This window comes from Danio aesculapii, chromosome 4, assembly GCF_903798145.1.
Source record: "Danio aesculapii chromosome 4, fDanAes4.1, whole genome shotgun sequence".
NCBI lineage: Eukaryota > Metazoa > Chordata > Actinopteri > Cypriniformes > Danionidae > Danio > Danio aesculapii.
Genome location: NC_079438.1, coordinates 22023952 through 22051334, shown reverse-complemented (window position 1 = coordinate 22051334; position 27383 = coordinate 22023952). Strand labels below are relative to the sequence as shown.

Genomic DNA, 27383 nt, shown 5'->3' with positions numbered 1-27383 from the left:
TATATATATATATATATATATATATATATATATATATATATATATATATATATATATAATTATTATTATTTAAAATAAAAATGATTACATTATATTAAAGTATTATTATTGATAATTATATCCAGTTCCCTTAAAACTTTGCTTAAATATAAAACCAAAAAGTAAATAACTGCTTGGTCTGACAAATTTTCAGGACATTTCAGCACAACACTGTTTAACTAACTGCCCGATGGCCTTAAATGTTTTGCCACCTTCTAAAATGAATTTTTATATTTCTAGATGTCTCAGTACAACACCTGTAAAAAACACAACCTAGGAAGCGTGGAGGGTGAAGGTAAGCCTATCTGTTACCTCTTTAAACTGCTAACTTCATACAGTATAATTATATAAATGTTAACACTGTATACAAAAGATGAAATATAACTGTCACCCTGTTTTACTTCCAGTGAATACAACGAAACCAATAAAGCAAGAAATACTGATGTGGCAGAACAAGGCAGAAGTGTTACAAAATAAAGTTCATGAGCTGGAAGCCTTGAACAGTGAACTTCGCCAGCAAGTAGTGGAGCTTTCAATGCAGCAGCAAAGTAAGAGCTGAACATATTGTTTTGTATAATGTATGAGTTAATACAGACACTGTGTATATTAGTTTGTAGAGATTAGACTGGTTGTTAGTGGTTTTTATTCTTCAAGTGTATTTTAAGCACTGTTTCTAATAGTATATTGCAAAAAAACTGAATAGAAATTTGGATATTGATTTTGTATTGATTTTACATTCAGATGATCTGATTCCTGTTTGGATTCATATATATATATATGATTTTGTTTAGTTTTGTCTGATTTTGTCTATTTTTGTTTAGTTTTGTCTAGTTTTGTTTTGTCTCGGTTTGTTTAGTTTTGTCTAGATTTGTTTAGTTTTGTCTAGTTTTGTCCAATTTTGTCTACTTTTGTCTGATTTTGTCTAGTTTTTTTGTCTAGTTTTGTTGTCTAGTTTTGTTTGTCTGATTTTGTCTACTTTTGTCTAGTTTTGTTTTGTCAGATTTTGTCTACTTTTGTTTTGGCTGATTTTGTCTACTTTTGTCTACTTTTGATTTGTCTGATTTTGTCTACTTTTGTCTAGTTTTGTTTAGTTTTGTCTTGTTTTGTTTAGTTTTGTCTGATTTTGTCTATTTTTGTTTAGTTTTGTTTTGTCTAGGTTTGTTTAGTTTTGTCTGATTTTGTCTACTTTTGTGTAGTTTTGTTTAGTTTTGTCTGATTTTGTCTATTTTTGTCTAAATTCTTTTTGTCTGATTTTGTCTACTTTTGTCTAGTTTTGTTTAGTTTTGTCCGATTTTGTCTAGTTTTGTCTAAATTCTTTTTGTCTGATTTTGTCTACTTTTGTCTAGTTCTGTCTGATTTTGTCTACTTTTGTCTATTTTTGTTTTGTCTAGTTTTGTTTTGTCTGATTTTGTCTACTTCTGTCTAGTTTTGTTTTGTCTGATTTTGTCTACTTTTGTCTAGTTTTGTTTATTTTTGTCTCATTTTGTTTAGTTTTGTCTGATTTTGTCTATTTTTGTTTAGTTTTGTCTAGTTTTGTCCGATTTTGTCTACTTTTGTCTGGTTTTGTTTAGTTTTGTCTAGATTTGTTTAGTTTTGTCCGATTTTGTCTAGTTTTGTCTAATTTCTTTTTGTCTTATTTTTGTCTTTTGTCTAGTTTTTTGTTTTGTCTGATTTTGTCTGCTTTTGTCTGATTTTGTCTAGTTTTTTGTCTTATTTTGTCTAATTTTGTTTAATTTTGTCTGATTTTGTCTAGTTTTGTCTAATTTCTTTTTGTCTGATTTTGTCTACTTTTGTCTAGTTTTGTCTGATTTTGTCTACTTTTGTCAAATTTTTTGTCTAGTTTCGTTTGTTTGATTTTTCTACTTTTGTCTAGTTTTGTTTTGTCAGATTTTGTCTACTTTTGTTTTGTCTGATTTTGTCTAGATGTGTTTTGTCTGATGTTGTCTACTTTTGTTTTGTCAGATTTTGTCTATTTTTGTCTAGTTTTGTTTTGTCAGATTTTGTGTAGTTTTGTTTTGTCTGATTTTGTCTACTTTTGTCTAGTTTTGTTTTGTCTAGGTTTGTTTAGTTTTGTCTAGATTTGTTTAGTTTTGTCTAGTTTTATCCGATTTTGTCTACTTTTGTTTAGTTTTGTCTAATTTCGTTTTGTCTGATTTTGTCTATTTTTGTCTAGCTTTGTTTTGTCTACTTTTGTCTAGTTTTGTTGTGTCTGTTTTTGTCAACTTTTGTTTGATTTAGTCTAATCTTTTGTCTAATTTTGTCTACTTTTTTCAGATTTTGTCTGCTTTTGTCTAGTTTTTTGTTTTGTCAGATTTTTTCTACTTTTATCTACTTTTGTTTTGTCAGATTTTGTCTACTTTTGTCTGATTTTGTCTAGTTTTTTGTCTGATTTTGTCTATTTTTGTTTAGTTTTTCTCATTTTGTTTAGTTTTGTCTATTTTTGTTTAGTTTTGTCTCCTTTTGTTTAGTTTTGTCTAGTTTTGTTTTGTCTAGTTTTGTCTGATTTTGTCTATTTTTGTCTACTTTTGTTTTGTCAGATTTTATCTACTTTTTTCTTGTTTTGTTTTGTCTGATTTTGTCTTTTTGGTCTAATTATGTTTTGTCTGATTTTGTCTACTTTGTTTTGTCTGATTTTGTCTACGTTTGTTTTGTTTTGTCTGATTTTGTCTCCTTTGTTTTGTCTGATTTTGTCTACTTTTGTCTAGTTTTGTTTTGTCCGATTTGGTGTACTTTTGTTGTATTTTGTCTAGCTTTTTTGTCTTTTTTTGTCTACTTTTGTTTTTTCTGATTTTGTCTACTTTTGTTTTGTCTGATTTTGTCTACGTTTGTTTTGTTTTGTCTGATTTTGTCTATGTTTGTTTTGTCTGATTTTGTCTACTTTTGTCTAGTTTTGTTTTGTTCGATTTGTTCTACTTTTGTCTGATTTTGTCTACTTTTGTTTTGTCTGATTTTGTCTACTTTTGTCTAGCTTTTTTGTCTGATTTTGTCAAGTTTTGTCTAGTTTTGTGTAGTTTTATTTTGTCCAATTTTGTATAGTTTTGCCTAGTTTAGTTTTGCCTGATTTTGTCAGGTTTTGTCTAGTTTTGTTTTATCTGATTTTGTCTACTCTGTATAAAATTATATCCTTTATTTGTTATCACAACATATTTTTTTTGTCAAGTCAACTAGCTTCACTAAAGTTGTTGAGATAACAAAGGGTTGTTAGTTTAGGTTGATTAAAATAATAGCATGGTGATAACATACTGATTTAAAGGGCACCTATGGTAAAAAATCTACTTTTCAAGCTGTTTGCACAGACATGTGTGTAGATATAGTGTATAGACCGTCATATTGAGGTGATATAAACACACCCAGTCCTTTTTTTTTTTTTTTTTTCAAATTTAACATTATAAAAATGTTGGACCAATTGGTGCAGTTTTCAGATCGACTGCAACTTGACGTAGGAGTGCGGTCCCCCCGACCACTGACTTGATTGACAGCTGTGCGTATTAACATGTCCCGGTAGTCACGTGTATAATCATATCAACAAGACCAGACGTGCAAGCAACCGGGAATAAAAGGTCTGTTCAGTTCGCTAGGATCATCAATGATCATCAAATGTGATCAAGAGTGAGTTTTACAAGTTTAAAATGTTTTTAAAACATTGCATGTGTGTAATGAATTACAGCAATTTAGCTTAGCTTTACTTCATCAGCACAGCTGTGTGTCAGAACAATTATAAAAGAAGACGCTTCAATCCCAGTTTGTGGGCTTTAAATCAGGTTTATTTTGTACATTAACATAACATTTTACATTTACATTTAGTCATTTAGCAGACGCTTTTATCCAAAGCGACTTACAAATGAGGAAAAGGAAGCAATTTACACAACTATAAGAGCAGCAGTAAACAAGTGCTATAGACAAGTATCAGGTGTGTAAAGTCTAAGAAGCTAAGCATTAGTAAATTTATTTTATTTTATTTTTATTTATTTTTTTGAGAGAGAGAGAGTGCAGTTAGTGGTATAGCCAGAGAGGCAGTTAAGATTAGGAAGGAAATTGGAGACTAAACAGTTGAGTTTTTAGTCGTTTCTTGAAGACAGCAAGTGACTCTGCTGTTCTGATGTAGTTAGGGAGTTCATTCCACCAACTGGGCAGATTGAATGTGAGAGTTCGGGAAAGTGATTTCTTCCCTTTTAGGGATGGAACAACGAGGCGATGTTCATTCACAGAACGCAAGTTTCTGGAGGGCACATAAATCTGCAGAAGTGAGAGCAGATACGAAGGAGCAAAGCCAGAGGTCGCTTAGTAAGCAAACATCAGAGCTTTGAATTTGATGCGAGCAGCAACTGGCAGCCAGTGCAAACGGGTGAGTAGCGGAGTGACATGTGTTCTTTTGGGTTCATCAAAGACCACTCGTGCTGCTGCGTTCTGAAGCAGCTGAAGAGGTTTGATAGAATTAGCTGGAAGCCCGGCTAGTAGAGAGTTGCAATAGTCCAGTTTGGAGAGAACAAGAGCTTGAACAATGAGTTGAGCTGTATGTTCAGATAGGAAGAGTCGGACCTTTCTGATGTTATAAAGTGCGAATCTGCAAGATCGAGCAGTTCTAGAAATGTGGTCAGAGAAGTTTAGTTGGTCATAAATCGTTACTCCAAGGCTTTTTACCATTTTGGATGCAGTAACGGTTGCCCCATCCATCTGGATTGAAAAGTTATGGTGTAGAGTCGGGTTGGCAGAAACTTCAAGCATTTCCGTTTTCGCGAGGTTAAACTGAAGATGATGATCTTTCATCAAGTGTGAAATGTCTGACAGGCAGGCTGAAATGCGAGCTGGAACCGAGGGATCATCAGGGTGAGGTATAGCTGAGTATCATCATAATAATAAAAATAATAATATTTTAAATATTTCTTATCAAAAGATTTTAAATATTGAGTAAAAACAAGCAAGCTTTACTTATATGCATACACTTTTTTCCAAAATAACCTTTAAAAAAAAATAAAAATAAAACAATTCGAACAAATGTTTTAAAAACTATAATAAACGTCGATGGTCGATGTCCATGGAGCACGTTTACACACTTTTCAGGATTTTTAGTTTTTCGCCAAATTCTCTCAGCAGCCCGAAGTTTTGAGCGATGCTCACAGAGAACATCAGAGAGCCAGGGTGCAAGAGGACTGGCACGGGCTGGCCTGGATGTAAGAGGACATAGTCTGTCTAGACATGATGCTAGCGTGGAGCAGAGTGTATCAGTGGCGCTGTTCGTATCAAGTGCAGAGAGTTTGCAAGATGGAGGAAGAAAGTTTGAAAGAATGGTGGATAGTCTATTGGGTGAGAGAAAGCGTAGGTTTCTGCGAAAGGCAACCAGAGTTTAGAGGGCACTCTAGAGGGCACATATGTGTACATGTATGTTTTTGCAACTATTTTCGTTAAGATGACACTCAATTTTGCCATAACATGTTTCGAAACACGAAGATGGTGTGAGTAAGATAACTTCCCGGAAGCACCGGGCTCTCTTAAATGAACAACAAGGACGGGATTCGAACCCACACATCCAGAGAACAATGGAGTAGCAGTCCATCGCCTTAACCACTCGGCCACCTCGTCATGCGTTTGGCCACTCTCCAGATGGGGGTTGGACTATGGCACATAAGTATGTATTTGCAGCTATTTTCGGTACAGACGACATAACATTTTGCAAAAACATCCTTCAAATCTATTGCGCTCAGAGCTGCTTTCATGCCTGTGCAGTTCGAACATATCTTTGTCGCTAGAGCTCAAAGTTCACCATAGAGGTGAAAAGGAAGTTCCCTGACCGGGAACCAAAACCGGACCGCGTCGGTGAGAGTGCCGAATACTAACCACTTGACCACCAGGGAAGGCTGGCAAACTTTTGCCCTCAAGCCTAACTGTGGGCCTCCACGCAAGTATGCTGCAGCTGCTCTGTCAAAAATAAATCTAATGCTTGTAACCTTCTCCTGGCGAGGAGAAAGTCTCAGACCCTGGATCACAGTTCTTCTAGGGAGGGACTGTCACATGCTCTGTGAGAGCATCGTATCGACACCACAACTTGCCATAATAACAAAGCACAGCATGTGTTGAATGAACTCCGTGTTGACAGAGCCGTGTCCTTATTACAAGCAACAAGCTAACGATGACAAACTAAGCAGACAGCAACCTTAAGAGGGTGGGCTTGTGGAAAGCTCTCGTAAGCCTTCGGTAGACCACCAGGGAAGGCTGGCAGAATTTTGCCCTCAAGCCTAACTGTGGGCCTCCACGCAAGTATGCTGCAGCTGCTCTGTCAAAAAGAAATCTAATGCTTGTAACCTCCTCCTGGCGAGGAAAAAGTCTCAGACCCTGGATCACAGTTCTTCTAGGGAGGGACTGTCACATGCTCTGTGAGAGCATCCTATCGACACCACAACTTGCCATAATAACAAAGAACAGCATGTGTTGAATGAACTCCGTGTTGGCAGAGCCGTGTCCTTATTACAAGCAACAAGCTAACGATGACAAACTAAGCTGAGAGGTCCAGTGGCGCAATGGATAACGCGTCTGACTACGGATCAGAAGATTCTAGGTTTGACTCCTGGCTGGCTCGCTTTGGTCTTTTTGCTTTGCTGTCAGTCAGTGCACTGCGGTCGCCTTTCCCCCCGCTGGAGCTGTTCAGTTCCACTCTGGAGTGAATCGAGTTTCTGGGGCCGCCAGCACAGAGCCTGTGGGGTGCTCCCCTGGTTTCAAAGGCTGCCCCAACTGCTGATTTTTATTAAAGTCTACTACAGCTACACCAACCGTAAACCCAGCCAACTTTTTGCAAAAGTCCCTACCACTTAGAAGTCACCCAGCCAACTTGCAGCGTAATCTCTTCCACTTGTAAGTCTCTGAGCTGCAGCAATAGCTAAGTGCTCTGATAAAACATTCATAAAAGGAACTATGGCTTTTAACCTCCTCTTGGAGAGGAGAGAGTCTCCGACCCTGGATCTCAGGTCTTCTATGGAGGGACTGTCAGGAATCCTGTAAGAGCATCCCATCCACACAACCTCTTGCCATAAAAACAAAGCAGACTGTGTGGTGACGGAACTCCAGGTTGACAGAGCCTTGTCCTTGTTTCAAACAATGTTCTAACAAGGTGCTGAACAGAGTGCCAGTGGCACAAAGGATAACGCTTATGACTATGGGTGAGAAGATTCTAGCTTACGGAAACCATGAGACTATATGAGATCAGAAAGAACTGAAGTTTGTGCAGACTGGCCCTCACAAGTGATATCTCCCATATGGTCTAGCGGTCAGGATTCCTGGTTTTTACCCAGCGGCCCAGCTTGGACTCACGGTATAGGAAGGCTTGAGCGTTTTTGCTTCTGCCCTTTTTGGCCAGCAGTCGGACTGTAGCAACCTTAAGAGGGTGGGCTTGTGGAAAGCTCTAATAAGCCTTCGATAGCTCAGTTGGTAGAGCGGAGGACTGTAGGTGGGTTGTTGGCAATCCTTAGGTTGCTGGTTTGACTCCGGCTCGAAGGAGATCTTTTGCGCTCAGAGCTGCTTTCATACCTGTGCAGTTCGAAAATATCTTTGTCGCTAGAGCTCAAAGTTCACCATAGAGGTGAAAAGGAAGCTCCCTGACCGGGAATCAAAGCCGGGCCGCAGTGGTGAGAGCGCCGAATTCTAACCACTAGACCACCAGAGAAGGATGGCAGAATTTTGCCCTCAAGCCTAACTGTGGGCCTCCACGCAAGTATGCCGCAGCTGCTCTGTCAAAAATAAATCTAATGCTTGTAACCTCCTCCTGGCGAGGAGAAAGTCTCAGACCCTGGATCACAGTTCTTCTAGGGAGGGACTGTCACATGCTCTGTGAGAGCATACTATCGACACCACAACTTGCCATAATAACAAAGCACTGCATGTGTTGAATGAACTCCGTGTTGACAGAGCCGTGTCCTTATTACAAGCAACAAGCTAACGATGACAAACTAAGCTGAGAGGTCCAGTGGCGCAATGGATAACGCGTCTGACTACGGATCAGAAGATTTTAGGTTTGACTCCTGGCTGGCTCGCTTTGGTCTTTTTGCTTTGCTGTCAGTCAGTGCACTGCGGTCGCCTTTCCACCCGCTGGAGCTGTTCAGTTCCACTCTGGAGTGAATCGAGTTTCTGGGGCCGCCAGCACAGAGCCCGTGGGGTGCTCCCCTGGTTTCAAAGGCTGCCCCAACTGCTGATTTTTATTAAAGTCTACTACAGCTACACCAACCGTAAACCCAGCCAACTTTTTGCAAAAGTCCCTACCACTTAGAAGTCACCCAGCCAACTTGCAGCGTAATCTCTTCCACTTGTAAGTCTCTGAGCTGCAGCAATAGCTAAGTGCTCTGATAAAACATTCATAAAAGGAACTATAGCTTTTAACCTCCTCTTGGAGAGAAGAGAGTCTCCGACCCTGGATCTCAGGGGTTCTCTGGAGGGACTGTCAGGAATCCTGTAAGAGCATCCCATCCACACAACGTCTTATCATAAAACAAAGCAGAATGTGTGGTGATGGAACTCCAGGTTGACAGAGCCTTGTCCTTGTTTCAAACAATGTTCTAACAAGGTGCTGAACAGAGTGCCAGTGGCACAAAGGATAACGCTTATGACTATGGATCAGAAGATTCTAGCTTACGGAAACCATGAGACTGTGTATGAGATTTTGAGAGTTTGTGCAGACCGGCCCTCACAAGTGATAGTTCCCATATGGTCTAGCAGTCAGGATTCCTGGTTTTCACCCAGCGGCCCGGCTTGGACTCCCGGTATAGGAAGGCTCGAGCGTTTTTGCTTCTGCCCTTTTTGGCCAGCAGTCGGACTGCAGCAACCTTAATAGGGTGGGCTTGTGGAAAACTCTCGTAAGCCTTCGATAGCTCAGTTGGTGGAGCGGAGGACTGTAGGTGGGTTGTTGTTAATCCTTAGGTCTTTTTGCGCTCAGAGCTGCTTTCATGCCTGTGCAGTTCGAGCATATCTTTGTTGTTAGAGCTCAAAGTTCACCATAGAGGTGAAAAGGAAGGGACTGTCACATGCTCTGTGAGAGCATCCTATCGACACCACAACTTACCATAATAACAAAGCACAGCATTTAAACAACATTTACTGGTAGGAATAACGTCTTGGTTTACTCATTCTCTCTTTTTATTGCCGTATATACGGCTATTACACAATCATAATACACTGTGATAGCCTGGGTCGTTAGTTGCATTGTTTTGTTTTCTCACTGCAATTGATCGGCTTAATCGAGCAGAGACCATCTCATTCAGGCGAGATTGCTGGATTCACATATGCCAAACAAATTGCGCTAACGGGGCAAACAAGACAGATTCCGAAACAAACGTCTATGTGTGAAAGCACCCTAAGATTGTATTTACACGCAATTGACAGACAGTCACAGCCAAACTTGTGTGACAAGGCAGCACTGGCCTGATTGGGCCAGTAACTATCTGTACACTGGCCCAAGCGTCTCGCACACTGACCCCGGGCCATCGGGCAGTCTGTCAAGCCCTGAATTATGTTTCCTTTGGTTTGTTCGGTTTGTTTTACTTCATAACAGGATCTGCTGCCTAATTGAAGGCATGTGATAGCGACACCTGGTGGTTATTCATTGAATAATGCATTCATTGAATGTTCATTTTTGTATAGCAAGCCAAATTCTATTGATATTTATAAAAAACCTTGCGGGCCCCCATAGTTTGGACAGCCCTGGTCTATAGATTTTAACTATTAAAATGTAACTTGTTTTTGTGCCAATTTTGTTTTCTTTCCTTCGGTTTTTAGTTGAACAGAACATGTGTGAGCACCTCAGCTTTCTTGATAGCCTCTTATTCACCTGGTAGGTAACAAAGATGTTTTTCCCTCTAATTATAACTTGTGTTTGTGCATACAAATATGCATAAACATTCACAAAAGCATATATAAGATACCCTGTGACAAAACCTTTTCCTTTTAACACAGTAAAGCCATCACATACTGGCCATTTTTTGCTACTTTTGGCCTTTGTAGATAATTGTTTTGTACATTAATCACAAATGGATGAGAAACACTGTAACATCAAACTCATTTGTGTTAATTCCAGGTGCTGTGAAATGTTGTGTATAATCTGCAGAGGTAATCAGGTGTAAAGTGCTATATATCTGATCCAGTCCTCCTGCATATTTTTTTGCTTCAAATTAAAGTCTTTTACACTAAAAGCATTATGAAATTGGTCTTTTGTCGGTGATAATTGATTTATATTATCTGAAATATAACTAATTGTATTATATTTAAATGTTATACATTCAATTAGTGTGAATTGTCAATTAATATGAAAATATACATTTAAATATGCATCTAATTTTGCTTCAATATATAAAGATTTTACTGTGTATTGACCTGTTTGTGAAGCTAAATCTTTAACTTAAGTTGATTGATTTGCACTGATATTATGTTTTAAATTGCCGTCTTCAACATTTGCTGCATCAGCAGTGTTTATTTCTGGATTGTAAATGTATTCAGATTCATTATATTTTATATTATGATATATCTATAATCTACAACAAAGAACTGAATTGCACTGACTCTGGAAAAATGAGTCAAACTGACTCTCTCATGTGTCTTATGATTGGCTGTTTACTGCACTTGTGTGCTTGTGAGATTGGCTGTTTGCTGCACGTCACACTTTCAGCTGCGTATGCTCAAGAGTTGATCACAAACTAAAATCAAGTCAACAGGAAAGGTTTATATCAAGCAATGTCAAATCAGTTAACATCGTTGTGACCAGGTTGGGTTTATTTGATTTTGTCAACTTCCAGAGCCTCCTGTCTTAACCAGGAGGAGGGAAGATGCACTCAATTTACATAGTGACATTCTGAAATCCAATTGAAACTAGCCTAATAGACAAAAGTAATCAATGCAACCGAACCAATGCACAAAAAAATCACAACACATTAAAACGTTACCAAGACAGACACACACAAGAGTTTTTTTTTTGTTGCTATGGGCACAAATCAAGCAACATGTAACAAACTAATCAAGAAAGCAACTTCTAGTCACAAACTTCCACAGCACAGCAGCTTCTAAATGCACCCACTCTGTCTCAGGCAGGCTCATATCTAGTAGCAGCTGGGCAGAGTTAATCTGAAAGCAAGTTAGGCTGCGGTCATACAGAGTTTTTTGCTTGCGAAATTATGTTGTACAGCACTGCGAAAAGGGGCGAAATGATTTTTATATGAAATGATATAAATATGAAAACACCCTTCCCAATCCTTTCATATAGCAACATCTTAGCAACCACCTAGCAACACCCTAGCAACCACCTAGCAACACCTTAGCAACCGCATAGCAACCACCTAGCAACACCTTAGCAACTTCCTAGCAACCACCTAGCAACACCTTAGCAACCGCCTAGCAACACCTTAGCAACCACCTAGCAACACCTTAGCAACCGCCTAGCAACCACCTAGCAACACCTTAGCAACAGCATAGCAACCACCTAGCAACACCTTAGCAACCGCCTAGCAACATCTTAGCAACCACCTAGCAACACCCTAGCAACCACCTAGCAACACCTTAGCAACCGCATAGCAACCACCTAGCAACTGCCTAGCAACCACCTAGCAACACCTTAGCAACCACCTAGCAACAACTTAGCAACCGCCTAGCAACACCTTAGCAACTGCATAGCAACCACCTAGCAACACCTTAGCAACCACATAGCAACCACCCAGAAACACCTTAGCAACCGCCTAGCAACCACCTAGCAACACCTTAGCAACCGCCTAGCAACCACCTAGCAACACCTTAGCAACCGCCTAGCAACACCTTAGCAACTGCATAGCAACCACCTAGCAACACCTTAGCAACCACATAGCAACCACCCAGCAACACCTTAGCAACCACCTAGCAACACCTTAGCAACCGCCTAGCAACCACCTAGCAACACCTCAGCAACCACCTAGCAACAGCTTAGCAACACCTTAGCAACCGCCTAGCAACACCTTTGCAACCGCCTAGAAACCACCTAGCAACACCTTAGCAACCGCATACCCACGACCTAGCAACACCTTAGCAACCGCCTAGCAACCACCTAGCAACACCTTAGCAACCGCCTAGCAAGCACCTAGCAACACCTCAGCAACCACCTAGCAACACCTTAGCAACCACCAAGCAACACCTTAGCAACCACCTAGCAACCACCTAGCAACACCCTAGCAACCACCTAGCAACACCTTAGCAACCGCCTAGCAACACCTTAGCAACCGCATAGCAACCACCTAGCAACTGCCTAGCAACACCTTAGCAACCACCTAGCAACAACTTAGCAACCGCCTAACAACACCTTAGCAACTGCATAGCAACCACCTAGCAACACCTTAGCAACCACCCAGCAACACCTTAGCAACCGCCTAGCAACCACCTAGCAACACCTTATTAACCGCCCAGCAACCACCTAGCAACACCTCAACAACCGCATAGCAACCACCTAGCAACTGCCTAGCAACCACCTAGCAACACCTTAGCAACCACCTAGCAACAACTTAGCAACCGCCTAGCAACACCTTAGCAACTGCATAGCAACCACCTAGCAACACCTTAGCAACCACCTAGCAACACCTTAGCAACCGCATAGCAACCACCTAGCAACACCTTAGCAACTTCCTAGCAACCACCTAGCAACACCTTAGCAACTGCCTAGCAACACCTTAGCAACCACCTAGCAACACCTTAGCAACCGCCTAGCAACCACCTAGCAACACCTTAGCAACAGCATAGCAACCACCTAGCAACACCTTAGCAACCGCCTAGCAACATCTTAGCAACCACCTAGCAACACCCTAGCAACCACCTAGCAACACCTTAGCAACCGCATAGCAACCACCTAGCAACTGCCTAGCAACCACCTAGCAACACCTTAGCAACCACCTAGCAACAACTTAGCAACCGCCTAGCAACACCTTAGCAACTGCATAGCAACCACCTAGCAACACCTTAGCAACCACATAGCAACCACCCAGAAACACCCTAGCAACCGCCTAGCAACCACCTAGCAACACCTTAGCAACCGCCTAGCAACACCTTAGCAACTGCATAGCAACCACCTAGCAACACCTTAGCAACCACATAGCAACCACCCAGCAACACCTTAGCAACCACCTAGCAACACCTTAGCAACCGCCTAGCAACTGCCTAGCAACCACCTAGCAACACCTTAGCAACCACCTAGCAACAACTTAGCAACCGCCTAGCAACACCTTAGCAACTGCATAGCAACCACCTAGCAACACCTTAGCAACCACATAGCAACCACCCAGAAACACCTTAGCAACCGCCTAGCAACCACCTAGCAACACCTTAGCAACCGCCTAGCAACACCTTAGCAACTGCATAGCAACCACCTAGCAACACCTTAGCAACCACATAGCAACCACCCAGCAACACCTTAGCAACCACCTAGCAACACCTTAGCAACCGCCTAGCAACCACCTAGCAACACCTCAGCAACCGCCTAGCAACCACCTAGCAACACCTTAGCAACCACCTAGCAACAGCTTAGCAACACCTTAGCAACCGCCTAGCAACACCTTTGCGACCGCCTAGAAACCACCTAGCAACACCTTAGCAACCGCATACTCACGACCTAGCAACACCTTAGCAACCGCCTAGCAACCACCTAGCAACACCTTAGCAACCGCCTAGCAAGCACCTAGCAACACCTCAGCAACCACCTAGCAACACCTTAGCAACCACCAAGCAACACCTTAGCAACCACCTAGCAACACCCTAGCAACCACCTAGCAACACCTTAGCAACCGCCTAGCAACACCTTAGCAACCGCATAGCAACCACCTAGCAACTGCCTAGCAACACCTTAGCAACCACCTAGCAACAACTTAGCAACCGCCTAACAACACCTTAGCAACTGCATAGCAACCACCTAGCAACACCTTAGCAACCACCCAGCAACACCTTAGCAACCGCCTAGCAACCACCTAGCAACACCTTAGCAACCGTCTAGCAACCACCTAGCAACACCTTATTAACCGCCCAGCAACCACCTAGCAACACCTCAACAACCGCATAGCAACCACCTAGCAACTGCCTAGCAACCACCTAGCAACACCTTAGCAACCACCTAGCAACAACTTAGCAACCGCCTAGCAACACCTTAGCAACTGCATAGCAACCACCTAGCAACACCTTAGCAACCACCTAGCAACACCTTAGCAACCGCATAGCAACCACCTAGCAACACCTTAGCAACTTCCTAGCAACCACCTAGCAACACCTTAGCAACTGCCTAGCAACACCTTAGCAACCACCTAGCAACACCTTAGCAACCGCCTAGCAACCACCTAGCAACACTTTAGCAACAGCATAGCAACCACCTAGCAACACCTTAGCAACTGCCTAGCAACATCTTAGCAACCACCTAGCAACACCCTAGCAACCACCTAGCAACACCTTAGCAACCACATAGCAACCACCTAGCAACTGCCTAGCAACCACCTAGCAACACCTTAGCAACCACCTAGCAACAACTTAGCAACCGCCTAGCAACACCTTAGCAACTGCATAGCAACCACCTAGCAACACCTTAGCAACCACATAGCAACCACCCAGAAACACCTTAGCAACCGCCTAGCAACACCTTAGCAACTGCATAGCAACCACCTAGCAACACCTTAGCAACCACATAGCAACCACCCAGCAACACCTTAGCAACCACCTAGCAACCACCTTAGCTACCGCCTAGCAACCACCTAGCAACACCTCAGCAACCGCCTAGCAACCACCTAGCAACACCTTAGCAACCACCTAGCAACAGCTTAGCAACACCTTAGCAACCGCCTATGATCAGAGTTCAAATCTCGGTGGGACCTGTTTTTATTTTGCCAGCAGCGCACAAAAAAAGTTAAAGCATCCAGTTCCCTTGAAGGCCAAAGAATGACACTAACTTTGGGTTTTCCAGCACACTGGTAAGAAAACGGCCGGTTAGCTCAGTTGGTTAGAGCGTGGTTCTAATAACGCCAAGGTCGCGGGTTCGATACCCGTACTGGCCAAATTTTTACTCTCTTATGCCTCAGATGAACTTAAGGGCTCAGCTTGGTCTCACAGACATCCCTGCTGCAGGAAAGCTGTGTCATGGCAGCCGAAATAGCTCAGTTGGGAGAGCGTTAGACTGAAGATCTAAAGGTCCCTGGTTCGATCCCGGGTTTCGGCAAAGCAATGTTGTTGTTCTGTTTTGGGCACAGGGTCAGTTGAATGAAAGTCACCCAAAAAGCCTAGCCGCTTCACCCTTAAGTCCACCTGCTTCCATTTGACCAAAACGCTATCTTTCTCCCAGGTGGTCACATCGCTTCTGGTGATGATTCCTATGGCCTAATCGACAGCACTCTGCTATATATTTAGTGCTTTGATTTCCCACTGCGGACGCGCCATCGAATAAAAGAAAACTGTGACTTGATAGGGCTTCTGAAGGATTGCAATGATTAGTACTATACAGAACCGGCAAAGCTGAACCCTCCAGGTGCAACCAGCTTTGCAATAAAAGCCAGTGTGAAAGGCATGAAAACAGAAGTGGATAATGCGGGCATCAATCCAGCTACCTCTCTCATGCATGCTAAGCGACCGTTCTACCATTTACGCTAATTCCCCTTTTCACAGTCAAAATTGAACATTTTAGATGTGGTCGAAAAAGAAAAAATAATATCACATCTGTTCTGTGGTGGCTTCTTTGCCCTGCCTGCCATTTAGTCGTCAAATTGCCTAGAATGGCGTGCTTTTCTTTTGAAGGCCCTACCTAGTAATGCTCCAGTAAATGTGTGAGGAGCCCTGCATGCCGAATGACGAGTTACTCAGAAATCAATGCACATTGGCCTTGCCTTGGATGGACCTTCCGCTACTTTCCTGCAAGGCCAGTTTTTTAATTCATCATCTGCATCTCGGGCAGCAGCTCTACACCATCTTGAGGTTCCATAATGTAATGGATAGCACTCTGCATCCAGCGATCTAAATTCAAATCTAGATGGGACCTGTTTTTTTTTGCCAGCACTGCACAAAAAAGCTAAAATAGCATTCTATTCCCTTGAAGGCCAGAGAATAACAGTTACTATGGGTTTTCTAGGACCCTCAAGTCCAGCTGCTTCACCCTCAAGTCCACCTGCTTCCATTTGACCAAAACGCTATCTTTCTCCCAGGTGGTCACATCGCTTCTGGTGATGATTCCTATGGGCTAATCGGCAGCACTCTGCTATATATTTAGTGCTTTGATTTCCCACTGCGGACGCGCCATTGAATAAAAGAAAACTGTGACTTGATAGGGCTTCTGAAGGATTGCAATGATTAGTACTACACAGAACCGGCAAAGCTGATGTAAGGAAATTCGCTCTAAACCCTCCAGGTGCAACCAGCTTTGCAATAAAAGCCACTGTGAAAGGCATGAAAACACAAGTGGAGAATGCGGGCATCGATCCCGCTACCTCTCACATGCTAAGCGAGCGCTCTACCATTTGAGCTAATTCCCCTTTTCACAAGCCAAATTGAACATTTTAGACGTGGTCAAAAAAGAAAAAATAAGATCACATCTGTTCTGTGGTGGCTTCTTTGCCCTGCCTGCCATTTAGTCGTCAAATTGCCTAGAATAGCATGCTTTTCTTTTGAAGGCCCTACCTAGTCCTGCTCCAGTAAATGTGTGAGAAGCCCTGCATGCCGAATGACGAGTTACTCAGAAATCAATGCACATTGGCCTTCCCTTGGATGGACCTTCTGCTACTTTCCTGCAAGGCCATTTTTTTAATTCATCATCTTCATGTCGGGCAGCAGCTCTATATCATCTTAAGGTTCCATGGTGTAATGGTTAGCACTCTGGACTCTGAATCCAGTGATCCGAGTTCAAATCTCAGTGGGAACTGTTTTTATTTTGCCAGCAGCGCACAAAAAAAGTTAAAATAGCATCCTGTTCCCTTGAAGGCCAAAGAATGACACTAACTCTGGGTTTTCCAGCACACTGGTAAGAAAACGGCCGGTTAGCTCAGTTGGTTAGAGCGTGGTGCTAATAACGCCAAGGTCGCGGGTTCGATACCCGTACTGGCCAAATTTTTACTCTCTTATGCCTCAGATGCACTTAAGGGCTCAGCTTGGTCTCACAGACATCCCTGCTGCAGGAAAGCTGTGTCATGGCAGCCGAAATAGCTCAGTTGGGAGAGCGTTATACTGAAGATCTAAAGGTCCCTGGTTCGGTCCCGGGTTTCGGCAAAGCAATGTTGTTGTTCTGTTTTGGGCACAGGGTCAGTTGAATGAAAGTCACCCAAAAAGCCTAGCCGCTTCACCCTTAAGTCCACCTGCTTCCATTTGACCAAAACGCTATCTTTCTCCCAGGTGGTCACATCGCTTCTGGTGATGATTCCTATGGCCTAATCGACAGCACTCTGCTATATATTTAGTGCTTTGATTTCCCACTGCGGACGCGCCATCGAATAAAAGAAAACTGTGACTTGATAGGGCTTCTGAAGGATTGCAATGATTAGTACTATACAGAACCGGCAAAGCTGACGTAAGGAAATTTGCTCTAAACCCTCCAGGTGCAACCAGCTTTGCAATAAAAGCCAGTGTGAAAGGCATGAAAACAGAAGTGGATAATGCGGGCATCGATCCAGCTACCTCTCTCATGCATGCTAAGCGACCGTTCTACCATTTAAGCTAATTCCCCTTTTCACAGTCAAAATTGAACATTTTAGACGTGGTCGAAAAAGAAAAAATAAGATCACATCTGTTCTGTGGTGGCTTCTTTACCCTGCCTGCCATTTAGTCGTCAAATTGCCTAGAATGGCGTGCTTTTCTTTTGAAGGCCCTACCTAGTAATGCTCCAGTAAATGTGTGAGGAGCCCTGCATGCCGAATGACGAGTTACTCAGAAATCAATGCACATTGGCCTTGCCTTGGATGGACCTTCCGCTACTTTCCTGCAAGGCCAGTTTTTTAATTCATCATCTTCATCTCGGGCAGCAGCTCTACACCATCTTGAGGTTCCATAATGTAATGGATAGCACTCTGCATCCAGCGATCTAAATTCAAATCTAGATGGGACCTGTTTTTTTTTTTTTGCCAGCACCGCACAAAAAAGCTAAAAAGCATTCCATTCCCTTGAAGGCCAGAGAATAACAGTTACTATGGGTTTTCTAGGACCCTCAAGTCCACCTGCTTCCATTTGACCAAAACGCTATCTTTCTCCCAGGTGGTCACATCGCTTCTGGTGATGATTCCTATGGGCTAATCGACAGCACTCTGCTATATATTTAGTGCTTTGATTTCCCACTGCGGACGCGCCATTGAATAAAAGAAAACTGTGACTTGATAGGGCTTCTGAAGGATTGCAATGATTAGTACTGCACAGAACCGGCAAAGCTGACGTAAGGAAATTCGCTCTAAACCCTCCAGGTGCAACCAGCTTTGCAATAAAAGCCAGTGTGAAAGGCATGAAAACACAAGTGGAGAATGCGGGCATCGATCCCGCTACCTCTCACATGCAAAGCGAGCGCTCTACCATTTGAGCTAATTCCCCTTTTCACAAGCCAAATTGAACATTTTAGACGTGGTCAAAAAAAGAAAAAATAAGATCACATCTGTTCTGTGGTGGCTTCTTTGCCCTGCCTGCCATTTAGTCGTCATATTGCCTAGAATAGCATGCTTTTCTTTTGAAGGCTCTACCTAGTCCTGCTCCAGTAAATGTGTGAGGAGCCCTGCATGCCGAATGACGAGTTACTCAGAAATCAATGCACATTGGCCTTGCCTTGGATGGACCTTCTGCTACTTTCCTGCAAGGCCATTTTTTTAATTCATCATCTTCATGTCGGGCAGCAGCTCTATATCGTTAGGGTTCCATGGTGTAATGGTTAGCACTCTGGACTTTGAATCCAGTGATCCGAGTTCAAATCTCGGTGGGACCTGTTTTTATTTTGCCAGCACCGCACAAAAAAAGTTAAAATAGCATCCTGTTCCCTTGAAGGCCAAAGAATGACACTAACTCTGGGTTTTCCAGCACACTGGTAAGAAAACGGCCGTTTAGCTCAGTTGGTTAGAGCGTGGTGCTAATAACGACAAGGTCGTGTGTTTGATACCCGTACTGGCCAAATTTTTTACTCTCTTATGCCTCAGATGCACTTAAGGGCTCAGCTTGGTCTCACAGACATCACTGCTGCAGGAAAGCTGTGTCATGGCAGCCGAAATAGTTCAGTTGGGAGAGCGTTAGACTGAAGATCTAAAGGTCCCTGGTTCGACCCCGGGTTTCGGCAAAGCAATGTTGTTGTTCTGTTTTAGGCACAGGGTCAGTTGAATGAAAGTCACCCAAAAAGCCTAGCCGCTTCACCCTTAAGTCCACCTGCTTCCATTTGACCAAAACGCTATCTTTCTCCCAGGTGGTCACATCGCTTCTGGTGATGATTCCTATGGCCTAATCGACAGCACTCTGCTATATATTTAGTGCTTTGATTTCCCACTGCGGACGCGCCATCGAATAAAAGAAAACTGTGACTTGATAGGGCTTCTGAAGGATTGCAATGATTAGTACTATACAGACGCGGCAAAGCTGACGTAAGGAAATTCGCTCTAAACCCTCCAGGTGCAACCAGCTTTGCAATAAAAGGCAGTGTGAAAGGCATGACAACAGAAGTGGAAAATGCGGGCATCGATCCCACTACCTCTCGCTTGCGCCTGCAGCATCCCGTCTACAGAGCCAAAGTAAGCCCAAAGTAAGCCCACATAAGCCAATCACGTCTCACCTCGGTGGCTTACTTTTGACCAATCGCGTTTGTCTTTGTGCTGACGTCATTTCGACCAATCGCGTTTCACTTCAGTGGCTTACTTTTGACCAATCGCATTTCTTTTTGCTGCGACGTATTTTTGACCAATCGCGTTTTTCCTCGATGGCTTACTTTTGACCAATCACACGACACTTTTATTATAATCGTCATCTTTGAATCAGGTAAGCCAGATGTAACACTACTTTATTATTAGTTTATTATACTGTGTGTATTTCTGTTAAGTGATAAGTTACAATCGACAGCAATGTAACGTTATAGCAGATGTTTTCTACATAACTTGTAAAACGGTAATGTTTCCTATGATAAATACAGAGCAAAATGTCGCTAGTGATCAGAAAAGGTGGAATCATCGCCATTTGGTCAAATGATTAAACAAAATGTTCTGATATTTGTTTAGAATCATAATGCCCCCATTCGACCTAGCAATATTGGGCCCTATTATCGCTTTTTATATACTCTAAAAAGTTAACGTTACTGTATTTAAATGTACAGTTACAGTTACTTATAATGTAATTGCATTAAATACAGAGTTAAAGTTTTTTCTTAAACATTTAATTTAGCAAATAATTCTATACTTTTAAAATAATTCTATTTTAAGTAAAACGACCGCACAAACTTTAAAAACATTTGAGTTTAACACTTGTTCATGACAATATATGATATATATTTAGTAATTAGATTGTATTGTATTTCATAAATCTATTGTAAAAATATTAAAGCATATATTGTATTTTGTTTATTTTATTACTTGTGTTTTCAGATATATTACACAACAGAATAGTTATATTAAATAGCTGAAGTACAAACATTTTATTTATAAAATAGTCATAATGTAAAGACTTAAGAGTTTAATGTGTATTTTATAACTTAATGTTTTAATTTCTGTTGTTTCTCATTTATTTATATGAATTTTAAGTTGTACTACCATGCATATATTAGGCATATCTGTAGAAAATTCACCAGAAGTATATTTACTACTGCAATAATATGGATTATGTCTACATTGTTAAATTATTGTTTCACACTTAATGTAAATGTATCTTTCTAAATGCTCTAGGTAATGTTCTCTCTAATGTTTTTTTTTTTTTTCAAAAAAAATGTACGCATACTTGATTTTCCGCCGCCAATCAGCGACATCAAGCAGACTCCTTTTGGGGCCATCTGCAGAGGCAGAGCGCCTTGTAAGCAGGGAGTCTGGAAGGGCCAAACCCAAGAAAGAGGTGCTGGCAGAGGCCACTGCTTTTGTCAGCAGCAATGGTGGAGACCCCAGTGACCAGTTTTTAGTTCTGGCTCACTGCAAGATTCAGTTTGGCAAGTACCAGGGCCAAAGATTTAGATGGCTCCTAGAGCATGCTCTGGGGTATGCGGTGTACCTGGTGCTTAGCATTTCTGATGAGAAGCTGCAGACAACACCCTTGTCAGAAAACATACACCTGTTTCTTCAGTACACTTCCTCCATCAGGGAGATTGCAGAAGAAGTAGAGAAGTACCAGAGGAAACAGGAAATGCAAGCAGAAGCCAGGGCAAAAGGAGATACAGGGTGCTTGATGGTGGAGTTTGGTGACTTTAAGGGCCGGTCCATGAAAGATGTGTTTGAGGACCAGAGCAAGGAGGCTCAAGCCCTCATCAGGTACCTGGTTAAGGCAGATGCCAGGCCAAAAACCAACATGGCACTTTTCAAGACGTATGTCCTGAAAAGACTGGCTTCTGCTGCTGCCTCTGCACCTCCACCTGCAGCATCCAGTGTCTCTGCACCTTCACCTGCAGCATCCAGTGTCCCTGCTCCTCCACCTGCAGCCATCCAAACAGGTGTACAGCAGACTGCCACTGTGAAATCGCTGTTGAAACGGGGCAGGCACTTGTCTCCTTCACAGCTGGCAAAAAAACTGATGTCACCTGTTAAACCCTGTAAGTAGGAGAGTGAATACTGAGCATGATACAGAATTATCCCAACATCAGTTATATATGTGTTTATTTATTGTTATGTCAAACTCTCTGTTTCCAGATCCAAAACTGCAGTCCACTGTACCTCCTCCTACAGCAGAACCCCCAGCCAAACGTATGGCCCAAAGGCAGCTTTTTACTACTAGTAAGTAAGCACCATCGTATTGTACATTTGGCTGTGTGTATTTTTCACAGTAATATTTTTAAGATTTATGCTCCAGGCACTTCCAGATCCACTGCTGAAGATGATGAAGAACTGGTGTTTGCTGCATCACAATGTGAAGCACAGCTCTTTGCAGGTGTGGCACATGACACAAATGAAAATGTTATAAGAATATTTTGTGAAAACACACTAAGTATTTTTTTTTACAAAAAATAATGAATCAAATTTTTATCTACAGTACAGAGTTGTCACATCATGCCTCAAGCGGGATGCATTCTTTGAGTGCACTTCTTCAAAACCTTAAGGATGTTCAAAGGTTTCAATGTATTTATTTGCGTTTCCGAACTAATCATTATTAAACATTCATCCATTAAAACATTCAAAATTAAAACCCTCCCCTTCAAAGTTAAAGACATTCATTTCCAAAACCTCAGCCTTCTTTCAATCCCTCCTAACATTTCCTCCCACATAGTTGCTTCTGCTTTCTTTTCATCCCTCCCAACTACAATGCCTAAAATTTTAATTTCATCCATTTCCTTGAACGTAAAATGTCCAGATAAAGCCTCAGTTCCTCCAAATCTCAAATATACTGTTTTATCTTCGTTTATTTTAGCTCCTGAACCCTTGCAAAAATGTTGTACCGTTTCCATTGCTTGCTTTACACTTGCCAGATCTTGTAGTATTAATGTAGTATCGTCAGCATATTGAAATATTTTATTCACTCCCCCCTCTACCTCTATCCTTTTATTCGTTCCTCGTGCTTCACAGCTAATCCCAGTTGTTCTGCAACTAAGGCATATAAAAGTGCACATAACCCTGTCTGATTGATCTTGTTATTTTAAAACAGTCCGTTAAAAAACCATTGCATTTTATCCTGGTTATAGCTCCTCTATATAAAATCTGAACCCACTTTAAAAAATTTTCCCCAAAACCAAAACTCTTTAGCACTCCAAATAAAAAGTCATGCTCGACTCTATCAAAAGCTTTCTCAAAGTCCAGACTAATTAAAAACCCATCTTTCTTCTTATCATTTATATATCTTATTGTGTCTTTAATACTCATAGTTGTGTCAGCAATGTCTCGTCCTTTTATACTATATGCTTGGTTTGTTTTGATTATGCTTGGCATCACTTCCTTTAGTCTGTTAGCTAAAACTTTTGCTAAAATCTTCAAATCAGTATTGAGCATTGTTATTGGTCTATAATTTTTTAAATCTACTTTATCCCCCTTTCCTTTGTATATCACCTTCATTAAGCCCATCCCCATTCTTTTATTTACCCCACCATTCTCAAAAATCTCATCATATACTTCCTTTAAAATACTAGATAAAATATCTTTAAAAACAATATAAAATTCACTTCCCAACCCATCAATTCCTGGACTTTTCTTTTTGTTCAATTCACTAATTGCTCTTTTTATTTCTTCTTCTCTTACCTTCTTGTCACATTCTCTTTTTTCCTCTTCTTCTACTCTTGATTTGATTAGCTTTAGCAATTCCCTTTTTTCTTTTTCTTTTACTCCCTCTGTGCAAAACAATTTCTCATAATATGATCTTATTTCTTCCAAAATCTCCTCATTTTCTTCTACTATGTTCCCATTTATGCTCCTTATTTCTTTAATCATTTCTGCCTTCCCTCTTCTCTTCTCTAGATCAAAGAAACATCTAGTGCACTTTTCCCCCTCCACTGTAAATTTAGCTTTGCTTCTTAATCTTGCACCTTCAAATTTCTCCTCCTCCATTTCTTTCTGTCTTCCTTCCAGTTCTTTTATCTTTTGTATATCTTTTCCATTCTCATTTTTCAATTCGTTTTCTAGTTTTTCTTTCAGCTCCTTTTCCTTATATTTTTTTACAATTTTGTAACTGTCTACAATATTTTATTGTAAACTTTTTAACTTAATGTTTCACATTCTCCCACCACATTCTTTTGTCCTCATTATACATTTCATTCCATTTCTCCTCTTGAATAATTTGCTTTATACTCAAAACATAGTCTTCATTCTTTAAAACCGCTGTGTTTAAAACCCATACCCCTGGCCCTCTTTTCACATTACTCCAGTCTAGATTCATAAAAATTGGCTTATGGTCACTCAGACTTGTTTCTTCATATTTGATCTTGCTTATAAACCCTTTAACATTTCTTGTGCATAAAATAAAATCAATTCTTGTTTGACAAAAAAAAAAAATCCCCACTAACTGTCTTCTTGAGTACTCTTTTGTTTGTTGTAAACTGTTAAGGAGGGTTGGTAATGGAGGTGGGTGCTTGGTGATTGAATGTAAAGGGAATACTGGAAGAGGGGTAATGAGTAGGGAGAGGAAGAGCGTTAGGACTCGTAGAGAAAGACTGGGTAGAAATAAGCTGGGTTGAAGAGTGAGGGAGGTTGAAAGGGAGAGAGTATTGAGGAGGATTAAGGGTGGAAGGGATGGCTGGAAGAGTAGGGCTGGAGTTTTCACTGGAATGTGGAGCTGGAGGCAAAGGGAGGGGGGTGGGAAGTCCGAGAGTGGCGTCATAATCCGGTGGATTGTCCATGTTTTGGAATGTTATGGTAGGTGCAGTTTGTCCAGTTCCATGGAATTGCTTTTTATTGTTTTTCTTGGTTGCTTTCTTTAATGCTCCGGAGAGATTTTGTGCATGCAGGGCTGTGGTGGGTTGAGTATAGGGGGTGTGGTGGCAGCGTGGTGATGAGATGGATTCATAGAGTTTTGGTAGTTTCATTTTATTGCAGCTGCTGGGGATGGAGATTCTGGTGTTTATAAGGGTCTGGCGGCATTTGTTCACAGTCAACTTGTTGAAATTGAGGGATGATGATCTTCCGGAGGCGTATGAAGAAACTAGAAAAGGTGGGTGGCGATTTTGAGTGATGGGGGATGGGGATTGTATGCAGCATTGAGTCCTTGCTGAAGAAGAGAGGATAGGCCTTCGGCCTCTTATTGGAGCCTCTGTATCGAGTCGGCTTCTAGGCTGAGCTTGGTGTTGTTGAACCGGAGCTGGTGTTTCTATGAGAGCGGATATTTCGTTACTGTCCATGTTGCTGTTGATGATGTGAGAGTAGTTTTGATGCTGCTGTTTTGTCATTTCCACTGTTGTTGTTGTTGTTGATTTGTTGTAGTCAGATGATGGTAGTAGAATTGTTGATGGGTTCTAGAGAGATGTTGAATTTTAGAAGCTTGTGAAGGAGCTGAAGCAGTCCTGTCAAGCTTTCTTCGGAAAACGAAGATAAGGTAGTTATTTTTGAGTTTGGATTATTCTAATTGGCAAACTAATAATTGCAGATGGGAGACCAGCTGCGGTCAATCATATCACGTGCTCCTCTCGAAATTAGTTTGTGAAACTTAACTAAATGTAGGCTGCCATTCAGACTTTATTGTTGATATCAAGAATTCAATTGTTAATTTTATCAACTAAATTGCTACAAGTAAAAATTGATTTGTCCTCCACACACTTCTCCTCCACTGTTACATCCTCTCCTCCCTCAAGCATACACGGTTTTCACTTCTTGATGTAAAAAGTGCAGCAGAAACACTCTGGTCCACTTTAACATCCTGCTTAGGTGAGATCAGTCCTGTCTCCACCAGACCAATGCACCCTACTCCCTGGCTGTCAGATGGTCTGATAATGGTTAGTGTTAGGGCATGTTCTGAGATAACCTAGAACAGCACCCAGGGCAAAAGAGAGAGCATGGCACAAATCAAAAGCCTTTACTGACCTGAGCAGGTTCCAAACCCAGCTGGTACCATTAGCCTCCCAACTCCATTCGACCAAAACCCCATACTACCATAACAAAATTAACACCACTTCAGACATCCGCAAACTTTTCAGGACATTTTATACCCTGCTCGGTCCTCCTCCACCAACTCCTTATCAGCTGGCCTCTTTCTTTACACAAACAAAACACTCAAATTAGCAGTCTATTTCTCACCAAATCCAACCTAAATCTCCATTAAACAACACCCTCTAAAGAAAAATTCACTCTCTTCCTTTACTCCACACTGGCACATAGAGGCCAGCTAGTGAAGTGCTGTGCAGGTAAACCTTATTTCCACAAACACCAGAATTGAGAACCACTGATCTGAGGTACTCAAAATAACAAACTAACACACTCAACATGAATTGCCTTCCTAAAGTTACTTCTCTATGTCAGTATATCCCTCTAAATATTTCTTTACAATATTTAAAACAGTTTGATAATTTAGTGAAATAATATAACAGGAACAATAAGCACCCTAGTTTGCATAAGAGTACATCGCAACAGCCAGTTGATAAAAAAGGGTTGGGGGCTTCCTGAGCATTTATTTCACTATTACGCCTTCAGTCTGAGACATCTTGCGCACTGGTCCATCCCTCCTGAGAGAGCTCCATCTTAGTTTATGGTTAAACAAGCCATCCTACTTCCCCTTCCACCACTACATTGTCTATCCATCCATCTATTTATTCATTTTATTTTGTAAATGTGTTATTGTTGAGGCTGATCTCTAAAATATTATAATTTTTACTGATAGATTTTTAGGTGCAGGCTAGGACTGTCTCTGCCATTTGCAGATAACGTTGTCCTTTTGGCTTCATAGGACATGGATCTTCAGCATGCAGTGGGGCGGTTTGCTGCTGAGTGGGACATGGCAGGGAAAGAAACAGCACCTCTAAGTCAGAAACCATGGTGCTTGACTGGAAAAAGGTGGCCATCTCCAGTTTGGAGAAGTGTCCTTACCCCAAATGGAGTTCAAGTATCTGCCTTTTTTTTCATGAGGAATGAAATGTGAGATTAAAAGATAGATCAGTGCAGCAGCAGCAGTAATGCAGTTGATGTGATTGTCTATTGTAGAAAAGGAGCTGAGACGAAAGGCAATGTTTTTAATTTACCGCTCCATCTAGGTTCCTACTCTCACCTATGGTCATGACTGAAAAGACAAGTTCTCAGAAAACAACTGGACACATTTTACAAAGTGTTATGACCCGCTTGTTTAGGTCGCACCATAAAAGATAATATGAACCAACAAAATAGCCTGAATGCAAATTATTTATTATAAAATGTAACTCATAGAACAATCAATCAAAGCAACCAACAAATGTCTTGGAATAATAATAAAGATAAAGAACTTAGGATATAATCAAAACAACACTTTAACTACATGATAAAAGTAATGCAAAACAAAACCATAAGGTTAAAGAGTCAATGAGATGGCAGGTCTTGACATGAGGACTCCTGAGTAGCCACAGCGTCCTGGGGTAGCTAGCACAACAACTTTTATAGACCCATTGATGAGTAATGCAGGCATCCAATCAGGATTTACCACATACTCCAAACTGGAGTCTTGGGATCATCACAGTGTATTAATATTGTAAAACTTCATACCTGTTGCTCTGCCTAAATCATAAAATATTCATCAAGTTTGTATTCTACTCAAAAAAAGTAAATGTAGTAAACTAGAAAGAATCTTGAACTTAAAAGTAAAGAAACTTTACTAAT

At 41.3% G+C, this 27383-nt stretch overlaps 8 non-coding genes across 8 annotated transcripts; all 8 read left to right on the top strand.

Moving 5' to 3' along the window:
- Positions 1–7440: 7440 nt before the first annotated feature.
- trnay-gua (transfer RNA tyrosine (anticodon GUA)) lies at positions 7441–7527 on the top strand. Its single transcript is given in 2 exon segments — positions 7441–7477; positions 7492–7527. It is a non-coding gene; the product is annotated as a tRNA-Tyr (tRNA).
- Positions 7528–14982: 7455 nt separating this feature from the next.
- trnai-aau (transfer RNA isoleucine (anticodon AAU)) lies at positions 14983–15056 on the top strand. The gene has a single exon. It is a non-coding gene; the product is annotated as a tRNA-Ile (tRNA).
- An 88-nt stretch (positions 15057–15144) lies between these two features.
- trnaf-gaa (transfer RNA phenylalanine (anticodon GAA)) lies at positions 15145–15217 on the top strand. Its single transcript has one exon. It is a non-coding gene; the product is annotated as a tRNA-Phe (tRNA).
- Positions 15218–16834: 1617 nt separating this feature from the next.
- trnaq-cug (transfer RNA glutamine (anticodon CUG)) lies at positions 16835–16906 on the top strand. Its single transcript has one exon. It is a non-coding gene; the product is annotated as a tRNA-Gln (tRNA).
- A 109-nt stretch (positions 16907–17015) lies between these two features.
- trnai-aau (transfer RNA isoleucine (anticodon AAU)) lies at positions 17016–17089 on the top strand. The gene has a single exon. It is a non-coding gene; the product is annotated as a tRNA-Ile (tRNA).
- Positions 17090–17177: 88 nt separating this feature from the next.
- trnaf-gaa (transfer RNA phenylalanine (anticodon GAA)) lies at positions 17178–17250 on the top strand. The gene has a single exon. It is a non-coding gene; the product is annotated as a tRNA-Phe (tRNA).
- A 1618-nt stretch (positions 17251–18868) lies between these two features.
- On the top strand, positions 18869–18940 carry trnaq-uug (transfer RNA glutamine (anticodon UUG)). Its single transcript has one exon. It is a non-coding gene; the product is annotated as a tRNA-Gln (tRNA).
- Positions 18941–19212: 272 nt separating this feature from the next.
- Positions 19213–19285, top strand: trnaf-gaa (transfer RNA phenylalanine (anticodon GAA)). Its single transcript has one exon. It is a non-coding gene; the product is annotated as a tRNA-Phe (tRNA).
- Positions 19286–27383: the final 8098 nt, after the last annotated feature.